Here is a 23,418-nt window from a genome sequence, read left to right on the forward strand (position 1 = left end):
CAGTAAGCAGTTTGAAATCATCTATCTATTCACTCAGAGACCATACTCACACTGAAGTGGAAAATAGCAGAGGAAAGGCCAAAATACTGAATTCAGTCTCCCAAACTTGTTTTGCAGTGGAAGATTGTAACACAGTCTCTTCTTTGCATCGTCGTACAAATGTCAAAATGGCAAATATTGTGATAAATGATTGTTGAATAGAAAAGCAACTAGAATTGTTTAGTAGTGGAAAAGCATCAGGACCAGATCCTTAAGATTGTACAAAGATTATGTGAAAGAACATGTCTGCTTGTGGCAGCAGTTTATTGTAGATCACTGGAGCAACAAAGAGTACCTAGCAACTGGAAAAGGGTGCAGGTCATTCCTGTTTACAAGAAGGGCCGTAGGACAGATGCACACAATTATAGACCTATATCATTGATGTCTATCTAATGTAGGATTATGGAACACGTTTCATGTTCAAGAATCATCACTTTTTGGAGAATGAAAAACTCTTCTATAAAAATCAACACAGATTCCACAAACAGACACCTTGTGAAACTCCACTCATTCTGTTTCTCCATGAGATCCATAGCCCTGTAAACAATGGTGCATTACACCGATACAGACACAAATGTTTCTGGCTGTCTCTGCTTCTGTCATCCTTCTATTGAACTCAACAGAAGAATATGTCAGAAATAATTTCTCGACTTGGCACTCCTTTTTCTAGCATCCACAGCTCCACTCACTATCTCCAAATCACAAAATGTACACTCAAATATCAACAATGAACTACAAATAAAAATGACAATTGATAAATAAACCCACAGCAACTGTAATACCAACATGCAAAACAAAAACTCTACACAGTTATGCACCAATCCAACAGATCAGAAGACGGCCCATACAGACATAGGCAGAAGAAAGAGTGCCATATTTGATGATTTCAGTTAGAGCAGGTTTTGGCCTCACCCACCAGTTATTTCAAAGCTGCAGAAAGGAGTGTTTGTGATACAGTTTATAGATTTAAGAGAAGACGAAAGTAAAGTTTAACAGTGAAACCCTTGTGAACTTCTCACACACTTGAAATTGCTTGGCTCTCTTCTTAATCTTACAGTGATACTCCTAGTGAGATGTGCACCATATTCACTTCTTCAATAAACAATTCCACATTAAGGCAGGCTGCAACTGTGGCAGGCTGGTGGAAGGGTTGTTATCATGTGTGCACTAACTAATTCCCTAACAACGACTGCTGCTCCATGACAATCAGTGAGACGACTACGAAGCGGCAGTGTTCAGAGCACAGTTTTCTTACTGAGACTTCAGAGCTTACTGTCATACTGTGTGTAGCTCTATCATTTCATATGTGCTGCTAAAATGTGTGAGGGAATGGTGATGTGAACTTTGGATAATAAGTCACTCGTGCACTTTGAGCCTAAAAGAGTGGTTAACAGGATTTTTTCAGTTTCAAGTGATTTAAAACATGAAAGAATTACAGACATTGACTGTGAGTGGACACCAATTTGAATCAATGGGGGAGACTGAAAATTTGTATCAAAGTGGGATTTAAACCAAGGTCTCTTGCTTACTAGGCAGAGGCACTTACCGCTGTGCTATCCAGATACAGGGGTCATCACAACTGGACCAACTGCCCCAGCATGCCTCTTGTGAGACCTAAATTTTCGATTTATACACACAAGCTAATATAGTGCCCTATGCTGATTTCCTCATTGCTCACAACTTTTACCAATTCCTGTACAAGTTCAAGTGTGGTTACCAATTGGGTGTCCTCACACTAACTATATACGAGGGCAGTTCAATAAGTAATGCAACACATTTTTTGCTCGGCCAATTTTGGTTGAAAAAACTGGAAATTTCTTGTGGAATATTTTCAAACATTCCCGCTTCGTCTCGTATAGTTTCATTGACTTCCAACAGGTGGCAGCGCTGTAAGGAGCTGTTAAAATGGCGTCTGTAACGGATGTGCGTTGCAAACAACGGGCAGTGATCGAGTTTCTTTTGGCGGAAAACCAGGGCATCTCAGATATTCATAGGCGCTTGCAGAATGTCTACGGTGATCTGGCAGTGGACAAAAGCATGGTGAGCCGTTGGGCAAAGCGTGTGTCATCATCGCCGCAAGGTCAAGCAAGACTGTCTGATCTCCCGCGTGCGTGCAATGGCGGAGCGTGCGAACACACTCGTTCGAGATGATCGACGGATCACCATCAAACAACTCAGTGCTCAACTTGACATCTTTTTTTGGTAGTGCTGTCACAATTGTTCACCAGTTGGGATATTCAAAGGTTTGTTCCTGCTGGGTCCCTCGTTGTCTAACTGAACACGATAAAGAGCAAAGGAGAACCATCTGTGCGGAATTGCTTGCTTGTCATGTGGCTGAGGGTGACAATTTCTTGTCAAAGATTGTTACAGGCGATGAAACATGGGTTCATCGCTTCGAACCTGAAACAAAACGGCAATCAATGGAGTGGCGCCACACCCACTCCCCTACCAAGAAAAAGTTTAAAGCCATACCCTCGGCCGGTAAAGTCATGGTTACAGTCTTCTGGGACGCTGAAGGGGTTATTCTGTTCGATGTCCTTCCCCATGGTCAAACTATCAACTCTGAAGTGTATTGTGCTACTCTTCAGAAATTGAAGAAACGACTTCAGCGTGTTCGTAGGCACAAAAATCTGAATGAACTTCTCCTTCTTCATGACAACGCAAGACCTCACACAAGTCTTCGCACCCGAGAGGAGCTCACAAAACTTCAGTGGACTGTTCTTACTCATGCACCCTACAGCCCCGATCTCGCACCGTCGGATTTCCATATGTTTGGCCCAATGAAGGACGCAATCCGTGGGAGGCACTACGCGGATGATGAAGAAGTTATTGATGCAGTACGACGTTGGCTTCGACATCGACCAGTGGAATGGTACCGTGCAGGCATACAGGCCCTCATTTCAAGGTGGCGTAAGGCCGTAGCATTGAATGGAGATTACGTTGAAAAATTGTGTTGTGTAGCTAAAAGATTGGGGAATAACCTGGTGTATTTCAATGCTGAATAAAACAACCCCTGTTTCAGAAAAAAAAAGTGTTGCATTACTTATTGAACTGCCCTCGTATAAGTGGTGTCTGTTCTTTCAGATATGTCTGATTTTGATCCAACAGCCGCTATGGATTAAGACACAAAGGTGTTCAGCACATCTGCCTAGTAAGGAGACCTGGGTTTGGATCCAGGTCCAGCACCAATTGTTGACCTCCCACATCGATTTAAATGGATGCTCACTTGCAGCCAATGTCTGTAATTCCTATGTGTATTAATTCATAGTGGCTGCTGGAACAAAATGGTATCTGTTCTTTTGGACATATCTAACAGAACAGACACCACATATATAAAATTAAGGCAAGGACGGCCAACGATCCCTGCAGTGCAGATGCACACCAGGCTCAAACTCTACGAGAATTCGCAAAATGCTGCAAGTAATGAGGATACTAGACAAGGGACACTACATTTGTGGTGTGTGGATAGGCTGTGTGGTATCAATAGCTACGATGCCACAACATAGGTGCGCTCTACTAGGTTGGCACTACGACACTGACACTGACGACAGCGCCTTCTAGCCGGCGCTGTGCAGCTCTACGAGTGCCGCTCCAGATTCAGCCCGTTTGATTCCGAAACGATGACCAAGCAACTTAGTTTCTACTTTATAGGGGACTGGGCTAGTCATTACGGACTTTGTTACTTCAATGATAGTTTCTCCAGCTACTAGTAGTAGTTAACGTTGACGCCTATCCAGCTTCGCACCTACGTGCTCTTCAGCGCAAAGTCACGTATGTCATTGACTACTATTTGCTATTAAGTATTCTGTAAAGTTAAACGCAGTACTGAAGCATTTCACCTTTTCCTGCACCTACTCACTTCCTACATTCGGCCTACCCTTCAGTTTACGGGAGCAGACTCACGCGCCGCCTTCGAGGTGGGATACAAAACTGAGAATTTTGGTCTGACGGGAGGCATGCTATGGTAGTCCGTACAGCTACGGTGACCACTGCGTCTGAATGGCACGGTAATCAGAAAACCTGTCTAGTAAGCAGAAAAGCTGGGTTCGAGTCCTGGTCTGGCACAAATTTTCAATCTCCGCCCACAGATTCACATTGATGGCCACTTGCAGCCAATGTTCACATATGTACAGTTTGAAGTGATTTTGATTCCCCCTGAAGCTGATTTCTTTGATACTTCGTTTTGAGGAAACCTGTTGACAGATGCAGATTCTAGAGCTCCAGAAGCTGGAGAAAGACATTTTAAAGATGACTTCATTCACTAATGAGGTATTGCAAGAAAGCATTTTATTTGGATTTAATACAAGTAAATTTTGGTTTTGTTATGTTGCATTAACTTAAAAAACATGTTTACCTGTAGTTACAACACATTATTATTAAAACTGAAACACTGAGTTTTACTTGGCACAAGTCTCAAGTTTTTTCTTCTTTTCTTTCTAAACAAAAAAAGTATAGTGGGTCATAGTTACGACAGGAAACTGTGTTGAATGTCTTAATGTTTTAATTCTTTTCAGTTCTTTGATACTTCATTAAATTATAAATTGTGCAGTGAAAGTTTATGGAGCTAAATAAGAAGTCTTCAGTGATGTATTGCTACCTTTAATTCAAAAATTTCTCTGTAATTCTGTTTTTGTGGGCAACTTATCACAAAATTTCTTCTGATAGAGCCCAAACACAGTATCTACACAGTATGTAATACAGCCCTTGTTACAGTCACTATTTACCATGAGGAAAGTATTGGAACAATTTACACCATGATACAGTGAACTTTCAAAGCCTGTAGAATCTTGTTCTGTCTCGGTGTATCTCTCTTCACCTAGAGACACGAGTGCTTTCTAATTTGTCCCCATTATGTCTTTATCCTCCAAACCTTTCCTTTTTTTTGGAAAATGAAGGAATATTTGGTTCAGATAGGCAGTGTGTTCATAAATATCACTGTATGACATCTTTGGTACTGCTCCATAAGTAGAAATACTTCCTACCCCTGTCTGATTTTACTGTCGAAATAATTTATCGAGGCACAAATCAGACTTACAAAAATGACCTCCTTATGTTGCTAAAATATTCTTGGGCTGGTTATGAAAATGGTGCATTTAGAATGAAAGCTTGGAGAAGAAAGTCTTTAGACACAATAAATGAGTATGTCAACTGTGCGATCTCACAGCAGAATGGATACATAAAATCTTATCGGGTTGCCAACCATGTCTAGTGATTGAGTGCTTCACATGCCTGCAATACTGGCAAGATTTTATAACTTCATATCATTGTGAGATCCTGCAGTTCAGATACTTGCCTGCTTGGATCACAGACTGTTTTCGCCAAGCTTATATTCTACATAGACTTTTTTCCAGAAATTAGTGAAAAATTCATAACACAACAGTTATAAGGGAAACCATAAAGATACTGACACAAAGATGGAGTATGTTGTTAACTGCAGCAATAGTGGATGGAAGTACCACATGTAAATGGTGCTACACTCCAACTGCTTCATCTGTAAACAGCAGAAAGCATAGGCACCTACCCTAACTCTCCTGCAGTGTGGAGTGCAATTGTTTATCATACACTGAGTGGATATTATCAGTTCTTCAGGATACAAAACAATTTTAGTGTCACCTTTAAATTTAGTTCTTATGGCATGACATTTCTTGAGATCGAACAGCTCATTTATATCAAAATGTCAATTTTAGAGTCCCCCCACGAATGGCAAAATTCCTGCGGAATTCTCACGATAGACAGAGGAGGGTCATGAGGGTGTCAACGGTGGACTTTTTAATTTCCTACAAACTTACAGGATTTCAAACTCATTGCCTGGCATGAAATTCCTAAAATAATACCAATCGAGGTGGCGCAGTGGTTAGCACACTGCACTCACATTCGGGATTCCTGATTCAGGTTTTCCGTGATTTCCGTAAATCTCTTCAGACAAATGCCACAAATGCCAGGATGGTTCCTTTGAAAAGGGCATGGCCAACTTCCTTCCCCATCCTTCTCTAATGCGATGAGACCGATGACCTCGCTGTTTAGTCTCCTCCCCCAAAACGACCCAACCCGACCCCTGAAATAGTACAACGCAATTCTCAAAATTAGTCAATAAAATTAGCTTCAAAGATTTCGAGATATCAGTACCTGCACGGCAAGGCCATTTTGGTCGTTGATACGAGGCAAGATCAGCCATCATCTAGACTGTTGCCCGTGCAACTGCTGAAAAGGCTGCTGCCCCTCTTAAGGAAGCACACGTTTGTCTGGCCTCTCAACAGATACCCTTTGTTGTGGATGGACCTATGGTATGGCTATCTGTATTTCTGAGGCATGCAAACCACGTCACGATGGCTGGTCCATGGTTCACGGTTCATGGGGGAGGGACTAGGGGCCACTTTCAGATAATCTGACTCCAACGGGAACATTACAGGTTGACTTGCTCCAATGTTCCGCACAGTTACAGAATTTGAAGGTCAGTGCTCAGACATCAGTTTCCTAAAGCAGTATAATACTATTCTAAAAACACTAAAAATGCCTTTGAAGATGAGACTACTCCCAGGAAAAACTCAGTCAAATATTTTAATAGACTCATTGATAATTGAGTGGTAATGTAAATGTCTGCTAATTGCAAAGTGACTGGTTTGATTCTGCTAGTACAGGGCTTAACAACTGGCTGGTTTTGAGTGCAAGTACTCGCATCTGCTCAGGCACGTGCTCGCGAGCAGGTGCAAGGTCGCGGAGTAGAGAGGGAGGGGAAATGCGCGCACATTTGAATAGGGTCGCAGCGTGCCTATTGAATTCGCGCCGACTGTGTAACGTTTAAAGTACTATGATCAGATCTAACAGTCACTTTGCTGGTTAAGAATCATGTCAAGTCGCCATTGTGTAACCTCAACCATGCTTTCACAGTTCAACCCCCATTGGGAGGAATTGAATCTGTATACAGAATAAGGTGGTGTTGCAAAATGTTTAGTATGTCACAAAACGCTGAATTCTTTTAGGAAATTTATTTTGCAGTGACATTATATGTCACACCACGTGAAAGACTACAGAAGTGGAAAATGTGATGGACCAGATCATGCACAGGAAGTGATTAAACTTAAAAGGAAGCTATCTGAAGAAGATCTGGACGACGAAGAAAAATCAACTGAGGCAGCTCTCAGAGTGAGTTACAAAATTGCTTTGCTTTTAGCAAAATCCCTGCGCCCCTTCACTGATGGCGATTTAATAAAGGAATATTTGGTAGTTGCAGCGGAACATTTGTGCCCATCTCAAGTTGAACAGTTTCGGATTGTGCCATTATCTAACATGACCATTATGCACCGCATGCAGGACATGGCAGACGACGTCCAGAGCCAGCTTGCAAATATCTGTAAAGATTTTATGGCGTATTCTCTAGCTCTGGATGAAAGTGTTGATATCACTGGAACAGCACAGCTTGCCATATTTATTAGAGGTGTTAACAGAGATCTTCAGGTGTGTGTGTGTGTGTGTGTGTGTGTTGGGGTTTATGGGCGCTCAACATCGAGGTCATCAGCGCCGATCTTCAGGTGAGGGAGGAGCTCCTCGACGTAGTAGCCATGAAGAACACTACAACCGGAGGTGATATTTTAAGTAGTGTTGAAGAAAGTGTTGAAAATATAGGACTGTCGTGGAATTCTTTAGTTTCAGTGTCTATAGACGGTGCACCAGGGAAAAAATCAGGTTTCGTTGCGCTGTTGAAGGAGAAAATGCAAAAACTGACCGTGCCGAATGAAATAAGGGGTGTTCACTGTGTGATCTGCCAGAAAAACTTATGTGCAAAGAGTATCACTCTAAAAAATGTTATGAGTGTTGTTCATACAACCAATTATATAAGGAAGCATGGGTTACAACACAGGCAATTTAAAAGCTTTCTTGAGGATGTAGAAAGCCAGTATGGTAGCCTGCCTTATTACAGCGAGGTCTGCTGGCTTAGTCGTAGCGAATTATTAAATCGATTTTTTTGTCTATTAAATGAGATAAATATGTTCATGGGAATAAATAACATGTGTGTTCCTGAATTGAAAGAGCCTTCATGGAAATGTGATCTCGCGTTCTTAGCAAATTTATACACAAGAACAATTACTCCGAACATAGACGCAATTGTAAAGGGCAAAAAGTACAAGATAACCAAGAATCCCACACTTCAGTGACACCTTTTATTGTGTAACAGTTCACAAATTAATATGAATGTAGAGGAATACACTAAGCTAATAAAATTATGTGGCACGTGTACAGTCTCCTTTATTTGTTTCATTTGTTGCAGTAATAATTCGTGAGTGATATCCCTACAGGTGGCCGCGGATTTACATTGTTGACTGGCGGCAGCTGTTGTGTGCCCCACGTGACTCTCCCCACTCTCTGCTCTGTTCCGGTAGTGGGGGTAGCGTGCTCGCGCTGCTCCGTGCTCGCGCCTTGCTGCTCACAGCTTGCTCCACGAGCACGTATGTTGTGAAGCCCTGTGCTAGTAGCAACTTTTGTACTTTTATTTAAATTTTTTATTTTTTTAAAGTTATCTGCATCTGTTTAAGGCTATGAGTTGAAGTATTACAACGGTGAAATTACCAAACAATGGAATAACGACCATATTATGAAAAGGATAGATTGCTACTCACCGTATAGCAAAAATGTTGAGTTGTAGATAGGCACAACAAAAAGATGATAAAACAATTAAGCTTTCAGCCAGAAAGACCTTCATTTGAGATCGACAAAACACACACACACACACACACACACACACACACACACACACACATGCGACCACAGTCTCTGGCTGCCAAGGCTCGTTTGACTGTCTTTTCTATGAATGAACATCTCTGCTTAAAGGTGAAATTATGTTGTTTCTACTGGTAACATTGTCAAAAACAGTATATTAGCTTTTCATAATATGAATCCACGTAATATGCAGAAGTTGTAAGAAATCTGTCACTATGTGATCAGTGTGCCTACCAGAAAGGTAATCCACTTTTAGATTCTGACAAAATATTGTTATAATTGTAAATCACTGAACAGAGTAGAATGTATCTGTTACAGGAATTGTGAGGGAACAAATGGAGGAATGGATGCTTCTGCAGCTACTGAAATTTTCAGCCAATCCACAAATGAAATGGGTGTTTGTTATTCTCAGTCCTTAGGTGATCAGGATTTAAAAGCATACAACAGCATAGTAGCAGCTTGGCCTTATGCTGATAAGATTATCATAAAATTGGAATGTGTGGATCATGTCCAGAAGAGGATGAAAACAGGCTGAGGAACTTGAAATTAAGATTGAGAAAGAAGAAACTTCCTTATGGTAAACCCTAAGGGTGGGCTGGCAGGCAAAATTATTGATGAATTCCAACAATGCTAGGGGATGCCTTTAGAAAAAAAAACACTGACAATATGATCAGAATGTCAACAGAAGACAAACCACTACATCAACTTCACCATCCCGGACCAGATCCACAATGCAAGTAACCTCTGATACTCAAACATTTCATACAGACAGGAACATTCCATCCCAGCAGCAGTCATGGAAGTCATGGAGCCCATTTACAGAGACCTGGCACATCCTGGCCCATTGAAGAAGAGTTCACATGGGCAGACTCAGAATCCAAATGAGTCTTTCATTAATCTCATAGGGAGTCACATATCAAAAAAAAATTTGTTGGGAGGAAGACACTACAAATGGAGGAGGAGGGGGCAAGGCCTATGATACTGTTATTGATTTTAATGACAACACCACTGATAAGGTGAAATATTAAAACATTGCGAATTATCCACTGAGTAAACTGCATCAGAGAACTTTAACATACGGGCAAGGTTCACATTGATAAAGGACAGTATGTAGTAGAAATGGACACTAAGGAATCCAGAAGGGAGAAAACAATGAAATTTATGGAAAATGACCAAAAGGATGATACCAGGTATGCTGCTGGGTGCTTCTGGGGGAGTAAAATCAAAAAGTAAAACATATATTGAGTTTACAAAGTACTTTGAGTGGAGTATTCAAATTTTTTGGGAAGTTGCAAAGAAGGTATACAGAGTCTTCTGAACCAAAATGAAAATGTAATGTTGCTGTTGTAGTCTTCAGTCCAAAGATTGGTTTGATGCATATCTCCATTCTTCTCTATGCTGTGCAAGCCTCATCATCTCTGAGTAACTATTGCAACCTACATCCTTCTGTATCTGCTTACTGCATTCATCTCTTGGTCTCTCTTTCTTTCCAGTTTTTAATCCCCCCTCTCCCCCCCCCCTCCCACACACACCACACACATGCACACATTTCCCTACAATACTAAACTGGTGATCCCTTGATGTTTCAGAATGTGTGGTATCATGCTATACCTTCTTCTTGTCAGGTTGTGCTACAAATTTCTTTTCTCCCTGATTCTACTCAGTACCTCTTCATTAGTTACATGATTTGCCCATCTAATCTTCAGCATTTCACTGTAGCAAGAGATTTCAAAAGCCTCTATACCATTCTTGTCTAAACTGAATATTACACATGTTTCACTACCTTACATGGCTACAGTCCATACAAATACTCTCAGAAAAAGTTTCCTAACACTTAAATCTGTATTGGATGTTAACAAATTCTTCTTCTTCAGAAACACTTTCCTAGTTATTTCCAGCCTACATTTTGTACCCCCTACTTCAGCCTTTATTATTTATTTTGCTGGCCAAATAGCAATTGTTGTTTACTACTTTAAGTATCTTGTTTCCTAATATAACCCCTTCAGTATCATCTGATTTAATTCAATTCTTGTTTTGCTTTTGTTGTTGTCCATCTTATATCTTCCTTTCAAGACTCTGTCCATTCTGTTTACCTGCTCTTCCAGGTCCTTTCCTGTCTCTGACAGAATTACAAAGTCATCGGCAAACTTCAAAGTTTGTATTTCTTCTCCGTGAATAATAATTCCTACTCCAAATTTTTCTTTTGTTTCCTATCCTGTTTGCTCAATATACAGATCGAGTAACATTGGGAATAGGCTAAAACCCTGTCTCACTTCCTTCTCAACCACTGCTTTGCTTTTGTGCCCCTCGACTCTTATAACTGCCGTCTAGTTTCTGTACAAATTGTAAATAACCTTTTTCTCACTGTATTTTAACCCTGCCCCTTTACAGTTTCAAAGAGTATTCCAGTCAACATTGTCAAAAGCATTCTCTAAGTCTACAAATGCAAACATAGGTTTGCCTTTCATTGACACAACGTTAAGTGTAATTAAAATATTTTCTGTGAAAGTACAAACAATTAACTGTATAGTTAAAAAATTGTACTTGACAAAGCACAGTCTGAAATTCAATGATTTTAGTTCAGTACACCAAGAATAAACCATGTAACATTCTGTAAAAGTTTCATGTCCATTCCTACAGTGGTTTCCGGAGTAAAGGGAAGCCAAATAACAAAATTTGAAATTGTCAAAATAGGGGAGCCCAATGCCCCTTGATTAAGAAATTATGAATAGCTTTTAATAAAAATACCATCTATTTTTTTAGTTATTAATAACATTACAATACATTAAAATTCGATACAAGCATACAAAATGCTTTATTGCCAAATGAAAAAGTTATATACATCAGTAATACTATTCAGTCTCTGGAAATAAAAATGTATTTTATTTTATACTTTATGTTCTGAATTTTTGTGCCAATTATTAATTTATTGTGAATATTTGTGGTGCTTAGAAATTTGGAAATCTAATCTTCAAAAATAATTAAACAATGGAAAATCCAGGATGGAATAACAACAATATTATGAAAAGGATAGATTGCTGCTCAACACTTAGAGGAAATGCTGTCACAGACAGGCACAACACACACACACACACACACACACACACACACACACACACACACACATACGACCACCATTGTGGATCACTGAGTCCGGTGTGTGAGTTGTGTAAATGTGTGTGTGTTTTCTACTTTAAAAGAGGACCTTTTGGCTGAAAGCTCATATGTATAGCAGTTTTTTATTTCCTAATAGATGGTACATAACTCATTGAGTTTTGATTATTTTTTTCATTCTGCTACTGCTTGGAAACAAATGTACATAAATAACTATAAATATTTCATAGTATCATAATTCTCCTTCTTCTTTCTTCAAGTGTTAAGTATTTTCCTGTTATATCCATTTGTTCACTGGCTCTATTACTTGTCATTATTTTTTATAAAATCTCACCACCTCTTCTTTGGCTACTTATTGATCTTTCCCTTATTTGTCAATAATTCATTACTATTTTAGGTATTATATAAGCCATTTCTATAACATGGAAAATGAGACATTAAATGCACCTGTACCTGCATGGTACAAAACCGGTTGTACCAGACTCTGAGCAAATACAGCAAAAGAGTTAAAGTGGCAAATTGTCACCTCAATGTATTTTAATTTGTTTGAGTGTTCCTTTGAATATATATACTTATTTTAGCTGTGCATCCCCTACTTATAGGATTTTCTGATTTATATTGTCATTCATTTTTGTGACATAACATCTCCATTTATTTCTATGCTCCTTGATCTGATCATTTATGCTTCCAAGTCCCAGTTTTTGTCTGATTGTAATATTCTTAGTCACATCAAAGAGTATAAGCCAGCTACTCTTTTTAAATATCTCATTTTCATGGCTTGCATTCTTCTTTCACTACCAACTGTTATTGTTCACATTTCAATGCCACAAAGTATAGATGGTATTGCCATTGCTGTGTAGAACTTTTAGAGTTTCTCTCTTCTGTGCTTTGTGCATGATACCATTAATGTAACCGAATCTTTACATTTTATTCAATATGTCATTTTTTAAGGAGATGGTACTACCCACTGAACTGAATTCATTCTCATTCTGTTTTCAGTGTGTTTATTAGGATTTTGGTTGGTACCAGCAGTTACCTTTTAAAAGACATGACTTTTGTTTTTTGGGTCAAGTTTGTTAAGTTATAGCTTATCTCTTAGCAATTACATTTCATTTATAAATGAGCTTTTAAAGGATGTCCTTCCTTCAAGTATAATAAGTTTGTCATCAGCAAAGTGTGTTGTCATTACAAAATATTGTTGGTTAAAGTAATCTGTGCAAAACTCTATCATATCTAATCATATTTCTATTTTTCTGTGATGGCTTATATTTTTTTTCTTATTTAATTGTCTTTGCAAAACAATCTTCTCAGGTTTCTGGCCATGTCAGTCCACAGTATGTCTGTATTGTTTCAGAACGTGTGGTATCCCTTTCATCTTCTGGTAGGAAATGGAAGGAGAGAATATGTCTCCCAAAACATTACAGGCTCACTGTGGATTGACACAGCATGAAACTTGAGAAAATTTGATTGCATTGATGAGTGGTGAGAACCTTCATTTGCATAATTTGTTCTTACTATCAGATTACAGCATTTTTGAGTAAGCTATTATTATCATGGTGCACTAAGCCCTAATCTTTCACTCACAGCATTAGCTGTTTGGTTAGATGGTTTGACTTTCTCACCAAATCTAGTGCCCAGAATTAGTGAGCAAAATCAGTGTAAATGTAAGGTCAGAAACAGCCTTTTCTGTCAAGGGAATCTTCAGATATCTCGAAGCAGGTTGCAGCAAACCACACTATCAGAAACAGTGAATGTGCCACAAAGATGCTGTCAATGGTTTAACTGATCACTGTAGGCTAGTTGTTGTTGTTGTTGTCTTCAGTCCTGAGACTGGTTTGATGCAGCTCTCCAAGCTAATCTCTCCTGTGCAGGCTTCTTCATCTCCCAGTACTAACTGCATCCTACATCCTTCTGAATCTGCTTAGTGTATTCATCTCTTGGTCTCCCTCTATGATTTTTACCCTCCACGCTGCCCTCCAATGCTAAATTTGTGATCCCTTGATGCCTCAGAACATGTCCTACCAACCGGTCCCTTCTTCTTGTCAAGTTGTGCCACAAACTCCTCTTCTCCCCAATTCTATTCAATACCTCCTCATTAGTTAAATGATCTACCCATCTAATCTTCAGCATTCATCTGTAGCACCATATTTCGAAAGATTCTATTCTCTTCTTATATAAACTATTTATCGTTCATGTTTCACTTCCATACATGGCTACACTCCATACAAATACTTTCAGAAACGACTTCCTGACAGTTAAATCTATACTCGATGTTAACAAATTTTTGTTCTTCAGAAGTGCTTCCCTTGCCATTGCCAGTCTACATTTTATATCCTCTCTACTTCGACCATCATCAGTTATTTTGCTCCCTAAATAGCAAAACTCCTTTACTACTTTAAGTGTCTCATTTCCTAATCTAATTCCCTCAGCATCACCCGGCTTAATTCGACTACATTCCATTATCCTCATTTTGCTTTTGTTGATGTTCATCATATATCCTCCTTTCAAGACACTGTCCATTCCGCTCAACTGCTCTTCCAAGTCCTTTACTGTCTCTGACAGAATTACAATGTCATTGGCAAACCTCAGCGTTTTTATTTCTTCTCCATGGTCTTTAATACCTATTCCAAATTTTTCTTTTGTTTCCTTTACTGCTTGCTCAATATACAGATTGAATAACATCAGGGACAGGCTACAACCCTGTCTCACTCCCTTCGCAACCACTGCTTCCCTTTCATGCCCCTCGACTCTTATAACTGCCGTCTGGTTTCTGCACAAATTGTAAATAGCCTTTTGCTCCCTGTATTTTACCCCTACCACTTTTAGAATTTGAAAGAGAGAATTCCAGTTAACATTGTCAAAAGCTTTCCCTAAGTCTACAAATGATAGAAATGCAGGTTTGCCTTTCCTTAATCTATTTCCTAAGATAAATCGTAGGGTCAGTATTGCCTCACGTGTTCCAACATTTCTGCGGAATCCAAACTGATCTTCGCCGAGGTCGGCTTCTACCAGTTTTTCCATTCGTCTGTAAAGAATTCGCATTATTATTTTTCAGGCTAGTACAAGACTAGGCTAGTACAAGACTGATAAGCTACCACTTGAAAGGTCTGATATCTGAAATTAATCGAATGACAAAATATGTAATGTATGCAAGCTAATTGTGTACAGAGCTCAAGGAGTTGCAGTTTTCAATCGAACTATGAATTAGAGGCCCATAGCAGTTAGCCTGTACATCGTACACACAATTTTGTGTGTCCTGCCTGTTGTTGTTGTGGTTTTCAGAGCAAATATACAGCTCTTCATGCTGCTCTATTCTGTGCAAGCCTCTTCATCTGTAACCACTGCAACCTAAATTCATTTGGAGCTGCTTACTGTATTCGTGCCTTCGTCTCCCTCTGCAACTTTTATCACCCACACTTCCCTCTGTTACTAAAACAACAATTCTTCGTGCTTGGGCCCTTGCTGTTCCTCATATATGTTAATGACCTGCCTTTATCCATCAATAAGCAGTGTAAATTTACAATGTTCGCTGATGATATGAGCTTTGTGGTGGATAATGTGTCAACTACTGACTTAGAATCCGAGGTCAATGATATCCTTAAAGAAGTTCTGGGTTGGTTTAGTATTAACTCCCTTTCAATAAATCTGAAAAAAACCAATTTTATCCAGTTCTAGACAACCCACAAAAACCCAAAAGAAATAGTTATCACACAGAATGATCAGATGATAAAGCAAGTATACTTATCAAAATTCCTAGGCGTATACATGGACAGTAGGCTGAACTGGGAACATCACATTCTACAAACACTAAAACGGCTGACGTCGGCAACATTTGCTTTACGAATTTTGTCATGCTTCAATGACATTACCATCTCAAAGTCAGCTTACTTTGGCTATTTTCATTCAGTCATGTGTTATGGCATCATCTTCTGGGGCAATACACCTGCCGCAAAGAAAATCCTCACAGCACAAAAAAGAGCAATAAGAATCATTTGTGGTGTACCCCCATGAACCTCATGTCGAAATCTTTTTAAACGACTTGAAATACTGACAGCAACATCTCAGTACATATATTCACTGATGTGCTTCATAATAAATAACCCTACTCTGTATGAAACGAATTGCCTACATCATGAACGTAACACCAGAAGAAAAGAGGATTTCCACTGTGAGTTAAAGAACTTGACACTTATTCAGAAAGGGGTAAAGTACGCTGGAACGAAAATTTTTAATTCCCTACCCAACAGCATCAAAAGTATAAGGAGTAGTACATCAGTATTTAAACATAGCTTGAAAAATTATTTACTTGAGACCTCACTTTATTCACTAGAGGAATTCTTTCAGAGAAATAAGTAAAACCCAGATTGGAAAGATGTTTTTAAATTTTTTGACACTGTTTACTGTTAAACTAATGTAATAATGCCCTAATGTAAAAATTCCTGTTTTTCTCATTTCCATTTTTGGGTCACTTTTAAACCCAAAGTGGGATTACTGTTCAAGGTTAAAATAGATGCAATAATGCCCTAAATATGAAACTGCTATCTTCACATTTATGTTGACTAGTTTTTAAGCTAATAAGTATGACTTTTGTGCACTGTTATTAATACTATAACAATGTCTTTATTCTATGTATTTTATTATGTACATTGACACGTTCCACATCTGAGTGACTTGCTCACATGTACAGATCTATGGAACAAGTATATAAATAAATAAATAAATCATTGCTACAGGAAGTGTCCTGTCCACTGATTACTTCCTTTTGTCTAGTTGTGCCACAAATTTCTTTTTTGCCAATTCAATTCACTATCTCCTCATTTATGATCATTACCATGGTTCTGTAGCATAACATTTCAAAAGCTGCTACTGTCTTCATGTTTGAACTGCTTATGTCCAATTTCACTTCTGTAAAATGTCCACTCTCTACACAAATATCGCCAGGAAACACTTTCTGACATTTACATTATCATTAGGTTTTAACAAATTTCTCTTTCTCAGCATTATTGTTCTTGCTAATTCCAGTCTGCATTTACATCCTCTCTACTTCAACCAGCAATAGTTTTTTTGCTGCTCAAACAACAAAATTTATCTACTACTTTACTTTTAACGTCTCAAGTGCTATTCTAATTTCATTGACTTCACCTGATTTAAATTAAACTATCTCAATTACCTTCATTTTACTTATGTTATTGTTTATCTTATAACCACTTTTCAAGACACTACCCATCCCACTCAACTGCTCTTCCAAGTCCTTTGCCATCTCTGACAGAATCACAATGTTGTTGGCACATCTTGGAGTTTTCAAATTTCTCTTCAGTTTCCTTTATTGCTAGCTCAATGTACTGACTGAATAACATTGGGGATCGGCTTCAACCCCATCTTGACCACTGATTCCCTTTCATGTCACTTGAGTCTGTTTGGTTTGTGTACAGGTTGTAAAAACAATTTTGCTTCCTGTATTTTATTCTTGCAACCTTCAAAATTTCAAATAAGGGTATTCCAGTCAATAGCGTCCAAAGTTTTCTTTACCTACAAATGCTATAAATATGGGATTTCCTTTGCTTATGGCAGTGAGAAGGTAACCCATTTATTGTGGAGCATTGGCCTGGACCGTGCATCAGTAGAAGAGTGTGCTCTTCAGTTTACAAAATGACACTCATTATACATTTACTGCTGGCTGGAAAACAAGCCACACTTTTTGTCAAAATTTTGAGGGATCTAATTGTGACAGATATATGGAATTTGAAGGTAAGGTTCTTTGGTATGTGCAAGACAAAAGGAAAGATGGGAAGCCTGCTCTTGACAAATAATCCACCCAAAGACCTCGGAGATCGCAAGAACCTTATACATTCCACAAGAAGAATTCCGTGCAAGTTTTGGTCAGTGTCATCAGTTTATGCAGAGAAATGGCCTTGATCTCCAATTAAGAACCACACTAGCACCAAGAATACTAGCAGATTTTGAAAAGAAACTGGTTAACTTCCATTGGTATGTTATGCAGCTCTGAAACTGTCACTTGTACCCTTTTCATCAGATCTGCAATGCTGTCGGAAAACCAGTATTTTCTGATGTGCCAAGCAATGTGACTTTATACTTAACAGGAACAAAAAATATCCCATTAAGAGGAACCAAGAATGAAAAAAATGGAATTACTGTGATGTTAGCTCGAGTATCATGTCGTTTTTGGAAACTCAGAATCTACTGTGTAGGAATCAACATGGATTCCGGAAACAGCGATCGTGTGAGACCCAACTCGCTCTATTTGTTCATGAGACCCAGAAAATATTAGATACAGGCTCCCAGGTAGATGCTATTTTTCTTGACTTCCGGAAGGCGTTCGATACAGTTCCGCACTGTCGGCTGATAAACAAAGTAAGAGCCTACGGAATATCAGACCAGCTGTGTGGCTGGATTGAAGAGTTTTTAGCAAACAGAACACAGCATGTTGTTATCAACGGAGAGACGTCTACAGACGTTAAAGTAACCTCTGGCGTGCCACAGGGGAGTGTTATGGGACCATTGCTTTTCACAATATATATAAATGACCTAGTAGATAGTGTCGGAAGTTCCATGCGGCTTTTCGCGGATGATGCTGTAGTATACAGAGAAGTTGCAGCATTAGAAAATTGTAGCGAAATGCAGGAAGATCTGCAGCGGATAGGCACTTGGTGCAGGGAGTGGCGACTGACCCTTAACATAGACAAATGTAATGTATTGAGAATACATAGAAAGAAGGATCCTTTATTGTATGATTATATGATAGCGGAACAAACACTGGTAGCAGTTACTTCTGTAAAATATCTGGGAGTATGCGTGCGGAACGATTTGAAGTGGAATGATCATATAAAATTAATTGTTGGTAAGGCAGGTACCTGGTTGAGATTCATTGGGAGAGTCCTTAGAAAATGTAGTCCATCAACAAAGGAGGTGGCTTACAAAACACTCGTTCGACCTATACTTGAGTATTGCTCATCAGTGTGGGATCCACACCAGATCAGGTTGACGGAGGAGATAGAGAAGATCCAAATAAGAGCGGCGCGTTTCGTCACAGGGTTATTTGGTAACTGTGATAGCGTTACGGAGATGTTTAGCAAACTCAAGTGGCAGACTCTGCAAGAGAGGCGCTCTGCATCGCGGTGTAGCTTGTTCGCCAGGTTTCGAGAGGGTGCGTTTCTGGATGAGGTATCGAATATATTGCTTCCCCCTACTTATACCTCCCGAGGAGATCACGAATGTAAAATTAGAGAGATTAGAGCGCGCACAGAGGCTTTCAGACAGTCGTTCTTCCTGCGAACCATACGCGACTGGAACAGGAAAGGGAGGTAATGACAGTGGCACGTAAAGTGCCCTCCGCCACACACCGTTGGGTGGCTTGCGGAGTATAAATGTAGATGTAGATGTACACCTGATAAGGGGAAACTTAACCCTTATGTCATTCTGAAGAGAAAAACTATGCCCAAAGAAACCTTTCGTAATGGTTTAGTGTTTTGCAGGCAAGAAAAGGGCTGGATGGCAATGTTACTGGCTCTTCACTGCCTATCTACATCTACATACATACTCCACATCACCGTACGGTGCATGCCAGAGTGTACCCTGAACCACTATTCGTCATTTCCTCTCCTGTTCCACTCGCAAATAGAGTGAGGGGAAAACAGCAATCTATATGTCTCTGTATGGGCCCTAATTCCTGTTACCTTGTCTTTCTGATCTTTACATAAAACATACATTGGCAGAAGTAGCATCATTATGTAGTCAGCGTCAAATTTCAGGTCTCTAAATTTCCTCAATAGCATTCCTCGAAAAGAATTTTGCCTTCCCTCCAGGTATTCCCATCAGAGTTTCTGAATACCTGCACAATGAGTGGACCTACTGGTGACAAATCTAGCAGACTGCCTCTGAATTGCTTTCATGTCTTCCTTTAATACTACAGGGTTATTACAAATGATTGAAGCGATTTCACAGCTCTACAATAACTTTATTGTTTGAGATATTTTCACAATGCTTTTCACACACATACAAAAACTCAAAAAGTTTTTTTAGGCATTCACAAATGTTCGATATGTGCCCCTAGTGATTCGGCAGACGTCAAGCCGATAATCAAGATCCTCCCACACTCGGCGCAGCATGTCCCCATCAATGAGTTCAAAAGCATCGTTGATGCGAGCTCGCAGTTCTGGCACATTTCTTGGTAGAGGAGGTTTAAACACTGAATCTTTCACATAACCCCACAGAAAGAAATCGCATGGGGTTAAGTCGGGAGAGCGTGGAGGCCATGACATGAATTGCTGATCATGATCTCCACCACGACCGATCCATCAGTTTCCCAATCTCCTGTTTAAGAAATGCCGAACATCACAATGGAAGTGCGGTGGAGCACCATCCTGTTGAAAGATGAAGTCGGCGCTGTCGGTCTCCAGTTGTGGCATGAGCCAATTTTCCGTGGGCTACGCATGAAACTTGCCCGCACGCGTTCAACCATTTCTTCGCTCACTGCAGGCCGACACGTTGATTTCCCCTTACAGAGGCATCCAGAAGCTTTAAACTGTGCATACCATCGCCGAATGGAGTTATCAGTTGGTGGATCTTTGTTGAACTTCGTCCTGAAGTGTCGTTGCACTGTTATGACTGACTGATGTGAGTGCATTTCAAGCACGACAAACACTTTCTCGGCTCCTGTCGCCATTTTGTCTCACTGCGCTCTCGAGCCCTCTGATGGCAGAAACCTGAAGTGCGGCTTCAGCCGAGTTTTTCTACGTATCTGTAGTGTGTCGTGACCATATGTTAATGAATGCAGCTACAGTGAATTTATGAAATCGCTTCAATCATTTGTAATAGCCCTGTACTTATGGGGATCCTAAACACTTGAGCACTACTCGAGAATGGGTTGTACTAGTGTTCTATATACAGTCTCATTTACAAGTGAACCATAATTTCCTAAAACTCTCTCAACAAACCGAAGTCAACCATTCACTTTCACCACCACAATCCTTACACGCTCATTTCAACTTTATGGCTAGACACTTAATTGACCTAACTGTGTCAAGGAGCATGCTACTAATGCTGTACTTGAACATTACAGGATTGTTTTTCCTACTCATTTGCATTAACTTACATTTTTCTACATTTAGAGCTGGCTGCCATTCATCACACCAACTAGAAATTTTGTCTAAGTCATCTCGTATCCTCCAACAGGCACTCAGCTTCAACACCTTCCCGTACACCATAGCATCACCGTCAGTAAATGGCCGCAGAACGCTGCTCACTGTGTCCCATCTGCTATTTGGAATTGCAGATGTGGGGCACTTCTTGCTAAGAGAGTCATGCTAGTTTTGCGTACTGGACATTTAACTGCTGTAGAAAAAGATGTACAGACTGCAGAAAAGACTGCCACTGTCATTATACCCAGAGGAATGACTTCAAAACTACAGGTGCTACTCACAGATGTGGCCACAGAAGAGCCCTTCGAGGACAAACTCTGACAAATGTGTTCAGACCGGCTTCTGAAAAATGACAGATGCCCTCACACTGACTGGTAACATTAAGAAGCCATCAGACAACATTCTGTGAGTGAAGTTCCACTTCACAGTCCTCTATATCATCACAGCCTATGATCGAGTGGCTGAAGAATTGCTGCATATCGAATGCACTGAATGGCAGTGTTGATGACATACTGTGAGACGAGAATGAAGAAAATGATGACAGTGAGAGTCAGAGCAAATACTGGTACCGATAGTGACCAGTGTGAACAAGACAAAACATAGTACAACCTGCTAGTACATTAGGTGTCAATGTGTTCTATCATTTGTTTTGCTTCTTCCTTGATATTTAGGTTTGGTGGTTTGGGGGAAGAGACCAGACTGCGAGGTCATCGGTCTCATCAGATTAGGGAAGGACGGGGAAGGAAGCCAGCCATGCCCTATCAAAGGAACCATCCCGGCATTTGCCTGGAGCGATTTAGGGAAATCACGGAAAACCTAAATCAGGATGGCTGGACGCGGGATTGAACTGTCGTCCTACCGAATGCGAGTCCAATGTGCTAACCACTGCGCCACCTCGTTCAGTCCTCGATATTTAGGGATGTGACTTATATGTGGTGGTAGCTTACTATCAGATCAATATATGACAGGAAAGTAGTATCTAGTACACGGAAGGAACATAAATACACTCCTGGAAATGGAAAAAAGAACACATTGACACCGGTGTGTCAGACCCACCATACTTGATCCGGACACTGCGAGAGGGCTGTACAAGCAATGATCACACGCACGGCACAGCGGACACACCAGGAACCGCGGTGTTGGCCGTCGAATGGCGCTAGCTGCGCAGCATTTGTGCACCGCCGCCGTCAGTGTCAGCCAGTTTGCCGTGGCATACGGAGCTCCATCGCAGTCTTTAACACTGGTAGCATGCCGAGACAGCGTGGACGTGAACCGTATGTGCAGTTGACGGACTTTGAGCGAGGGCGTATAGTGGGCATGCGGGAGGCCGGGTGGACGTACCGCCGAATTGCTCAACACGTGGGGCGTGAGGTCTCCACAGTACATCGATGTTGTCGCCAGTGGTCGGCGGAAGGTGCACGTGCCCGTCGACCTGGGACCGGACCGCAGCGACGCACGGATGCACGCCAAGACCGTAGGATCCTACGCAGTGCCGTAGGGGACCGCACCGCCACTTCCCAGCAAATTAGGGACACTGTTGCTCCTGGGGTATCGGCGAGGACCATTCGCAACCGTCTCCATGAAGCTGGGCTACGGTCCCGCACACCGTTAGGCCGTCTTCCGCTCACGCCCCAACATCGTGCAGCCCGCCTCCAGTGGTGTCGCGACAGGCGTGAATGGAGGGACGAATGGAGATGTGTCGTCTTCAGCGATGAGAGTCGCTTCTGCCTTTGTGCCAATGATGGTCGTATGCGTGTTTGGCGCCGTGCAGGTGAGCGCCACAATCAGGACTGCATACAACCGAGGCACACAGGGCCAACACCCAGCATCATGGTGTGGGGAGCGATCTCCTACACTGGCCGTACACCACTGGTGATCGTCGAGGGGACACTGAATAGTGCACGGTACATCCAAACCGTCATCGAACCCATCGTTCTACCATTCCTAGACCGGCAAGGGAACTTGCTGTTCCAACAGGACAATGCACGTCCGCATGTATCCCGTGCCACCCAACGTGCTCTAGAAGGTGTAAGTCAACTACCCTGGCCAGCAAGATCTCCGGATCTGTCCCCCATTGAGCATGTTTGGGACTGGATGAAGCGTCGTCTCACGCGGTCTGCACGTCCAGCACGAACGCTGGTCCAACTGAGGCGCCAGGTGGAAATGGCATGGCAAGCCGTTCCACAGGACTACATCCAGCATCTCTACAATCGTCTCCATGGGAGAATAGCAGCCTGCATTGCTGCGAAAGGTGGATATACACTGTACTAGTGCCGACATTGTGCATGCTCTGTTGCCTGTGTCTATGTGCCTGTGTCTATGTGCCTGTGGTTCTGTCAGTGTGATCATGTGATGTATCTGACCCCAGGAATGTGTCAATAAAGTTTCCCCT

At 40.9% G+C, this 23,418-nt stretch overlaps 1 protein-coding gene across 5 annotated transcripts in view; it reads right to left on the minus strand.

Annotated features, from left to right (window-relative positions):
* LOC126109623 (lysine-specific demethylase 4B-like) overlaps window positions 1-23,418 on the minus strand; it is a 387,367-nt gene that overhangs the window by 26,915 nt on the left and 337,034 nt on the right. The gene's annotated exons all lie outside the window — the stretch shown is intronic.

This window comes from Schistocerca cancellata, chromosome 12 (assembly GCF_023864275.1).
Source record: "Schistocerca cancellata isolate TAMUIC-IGC-003103 chromosome 12, iqSchCanc2.1, whole genome shotgun sequence".
Lineage (NCBI taxonomy): Eukaryota > Metazoa > Arthropoda > Insecta > Orthoptera > Acrididae > Schistocerca > Schistocerca cancellata.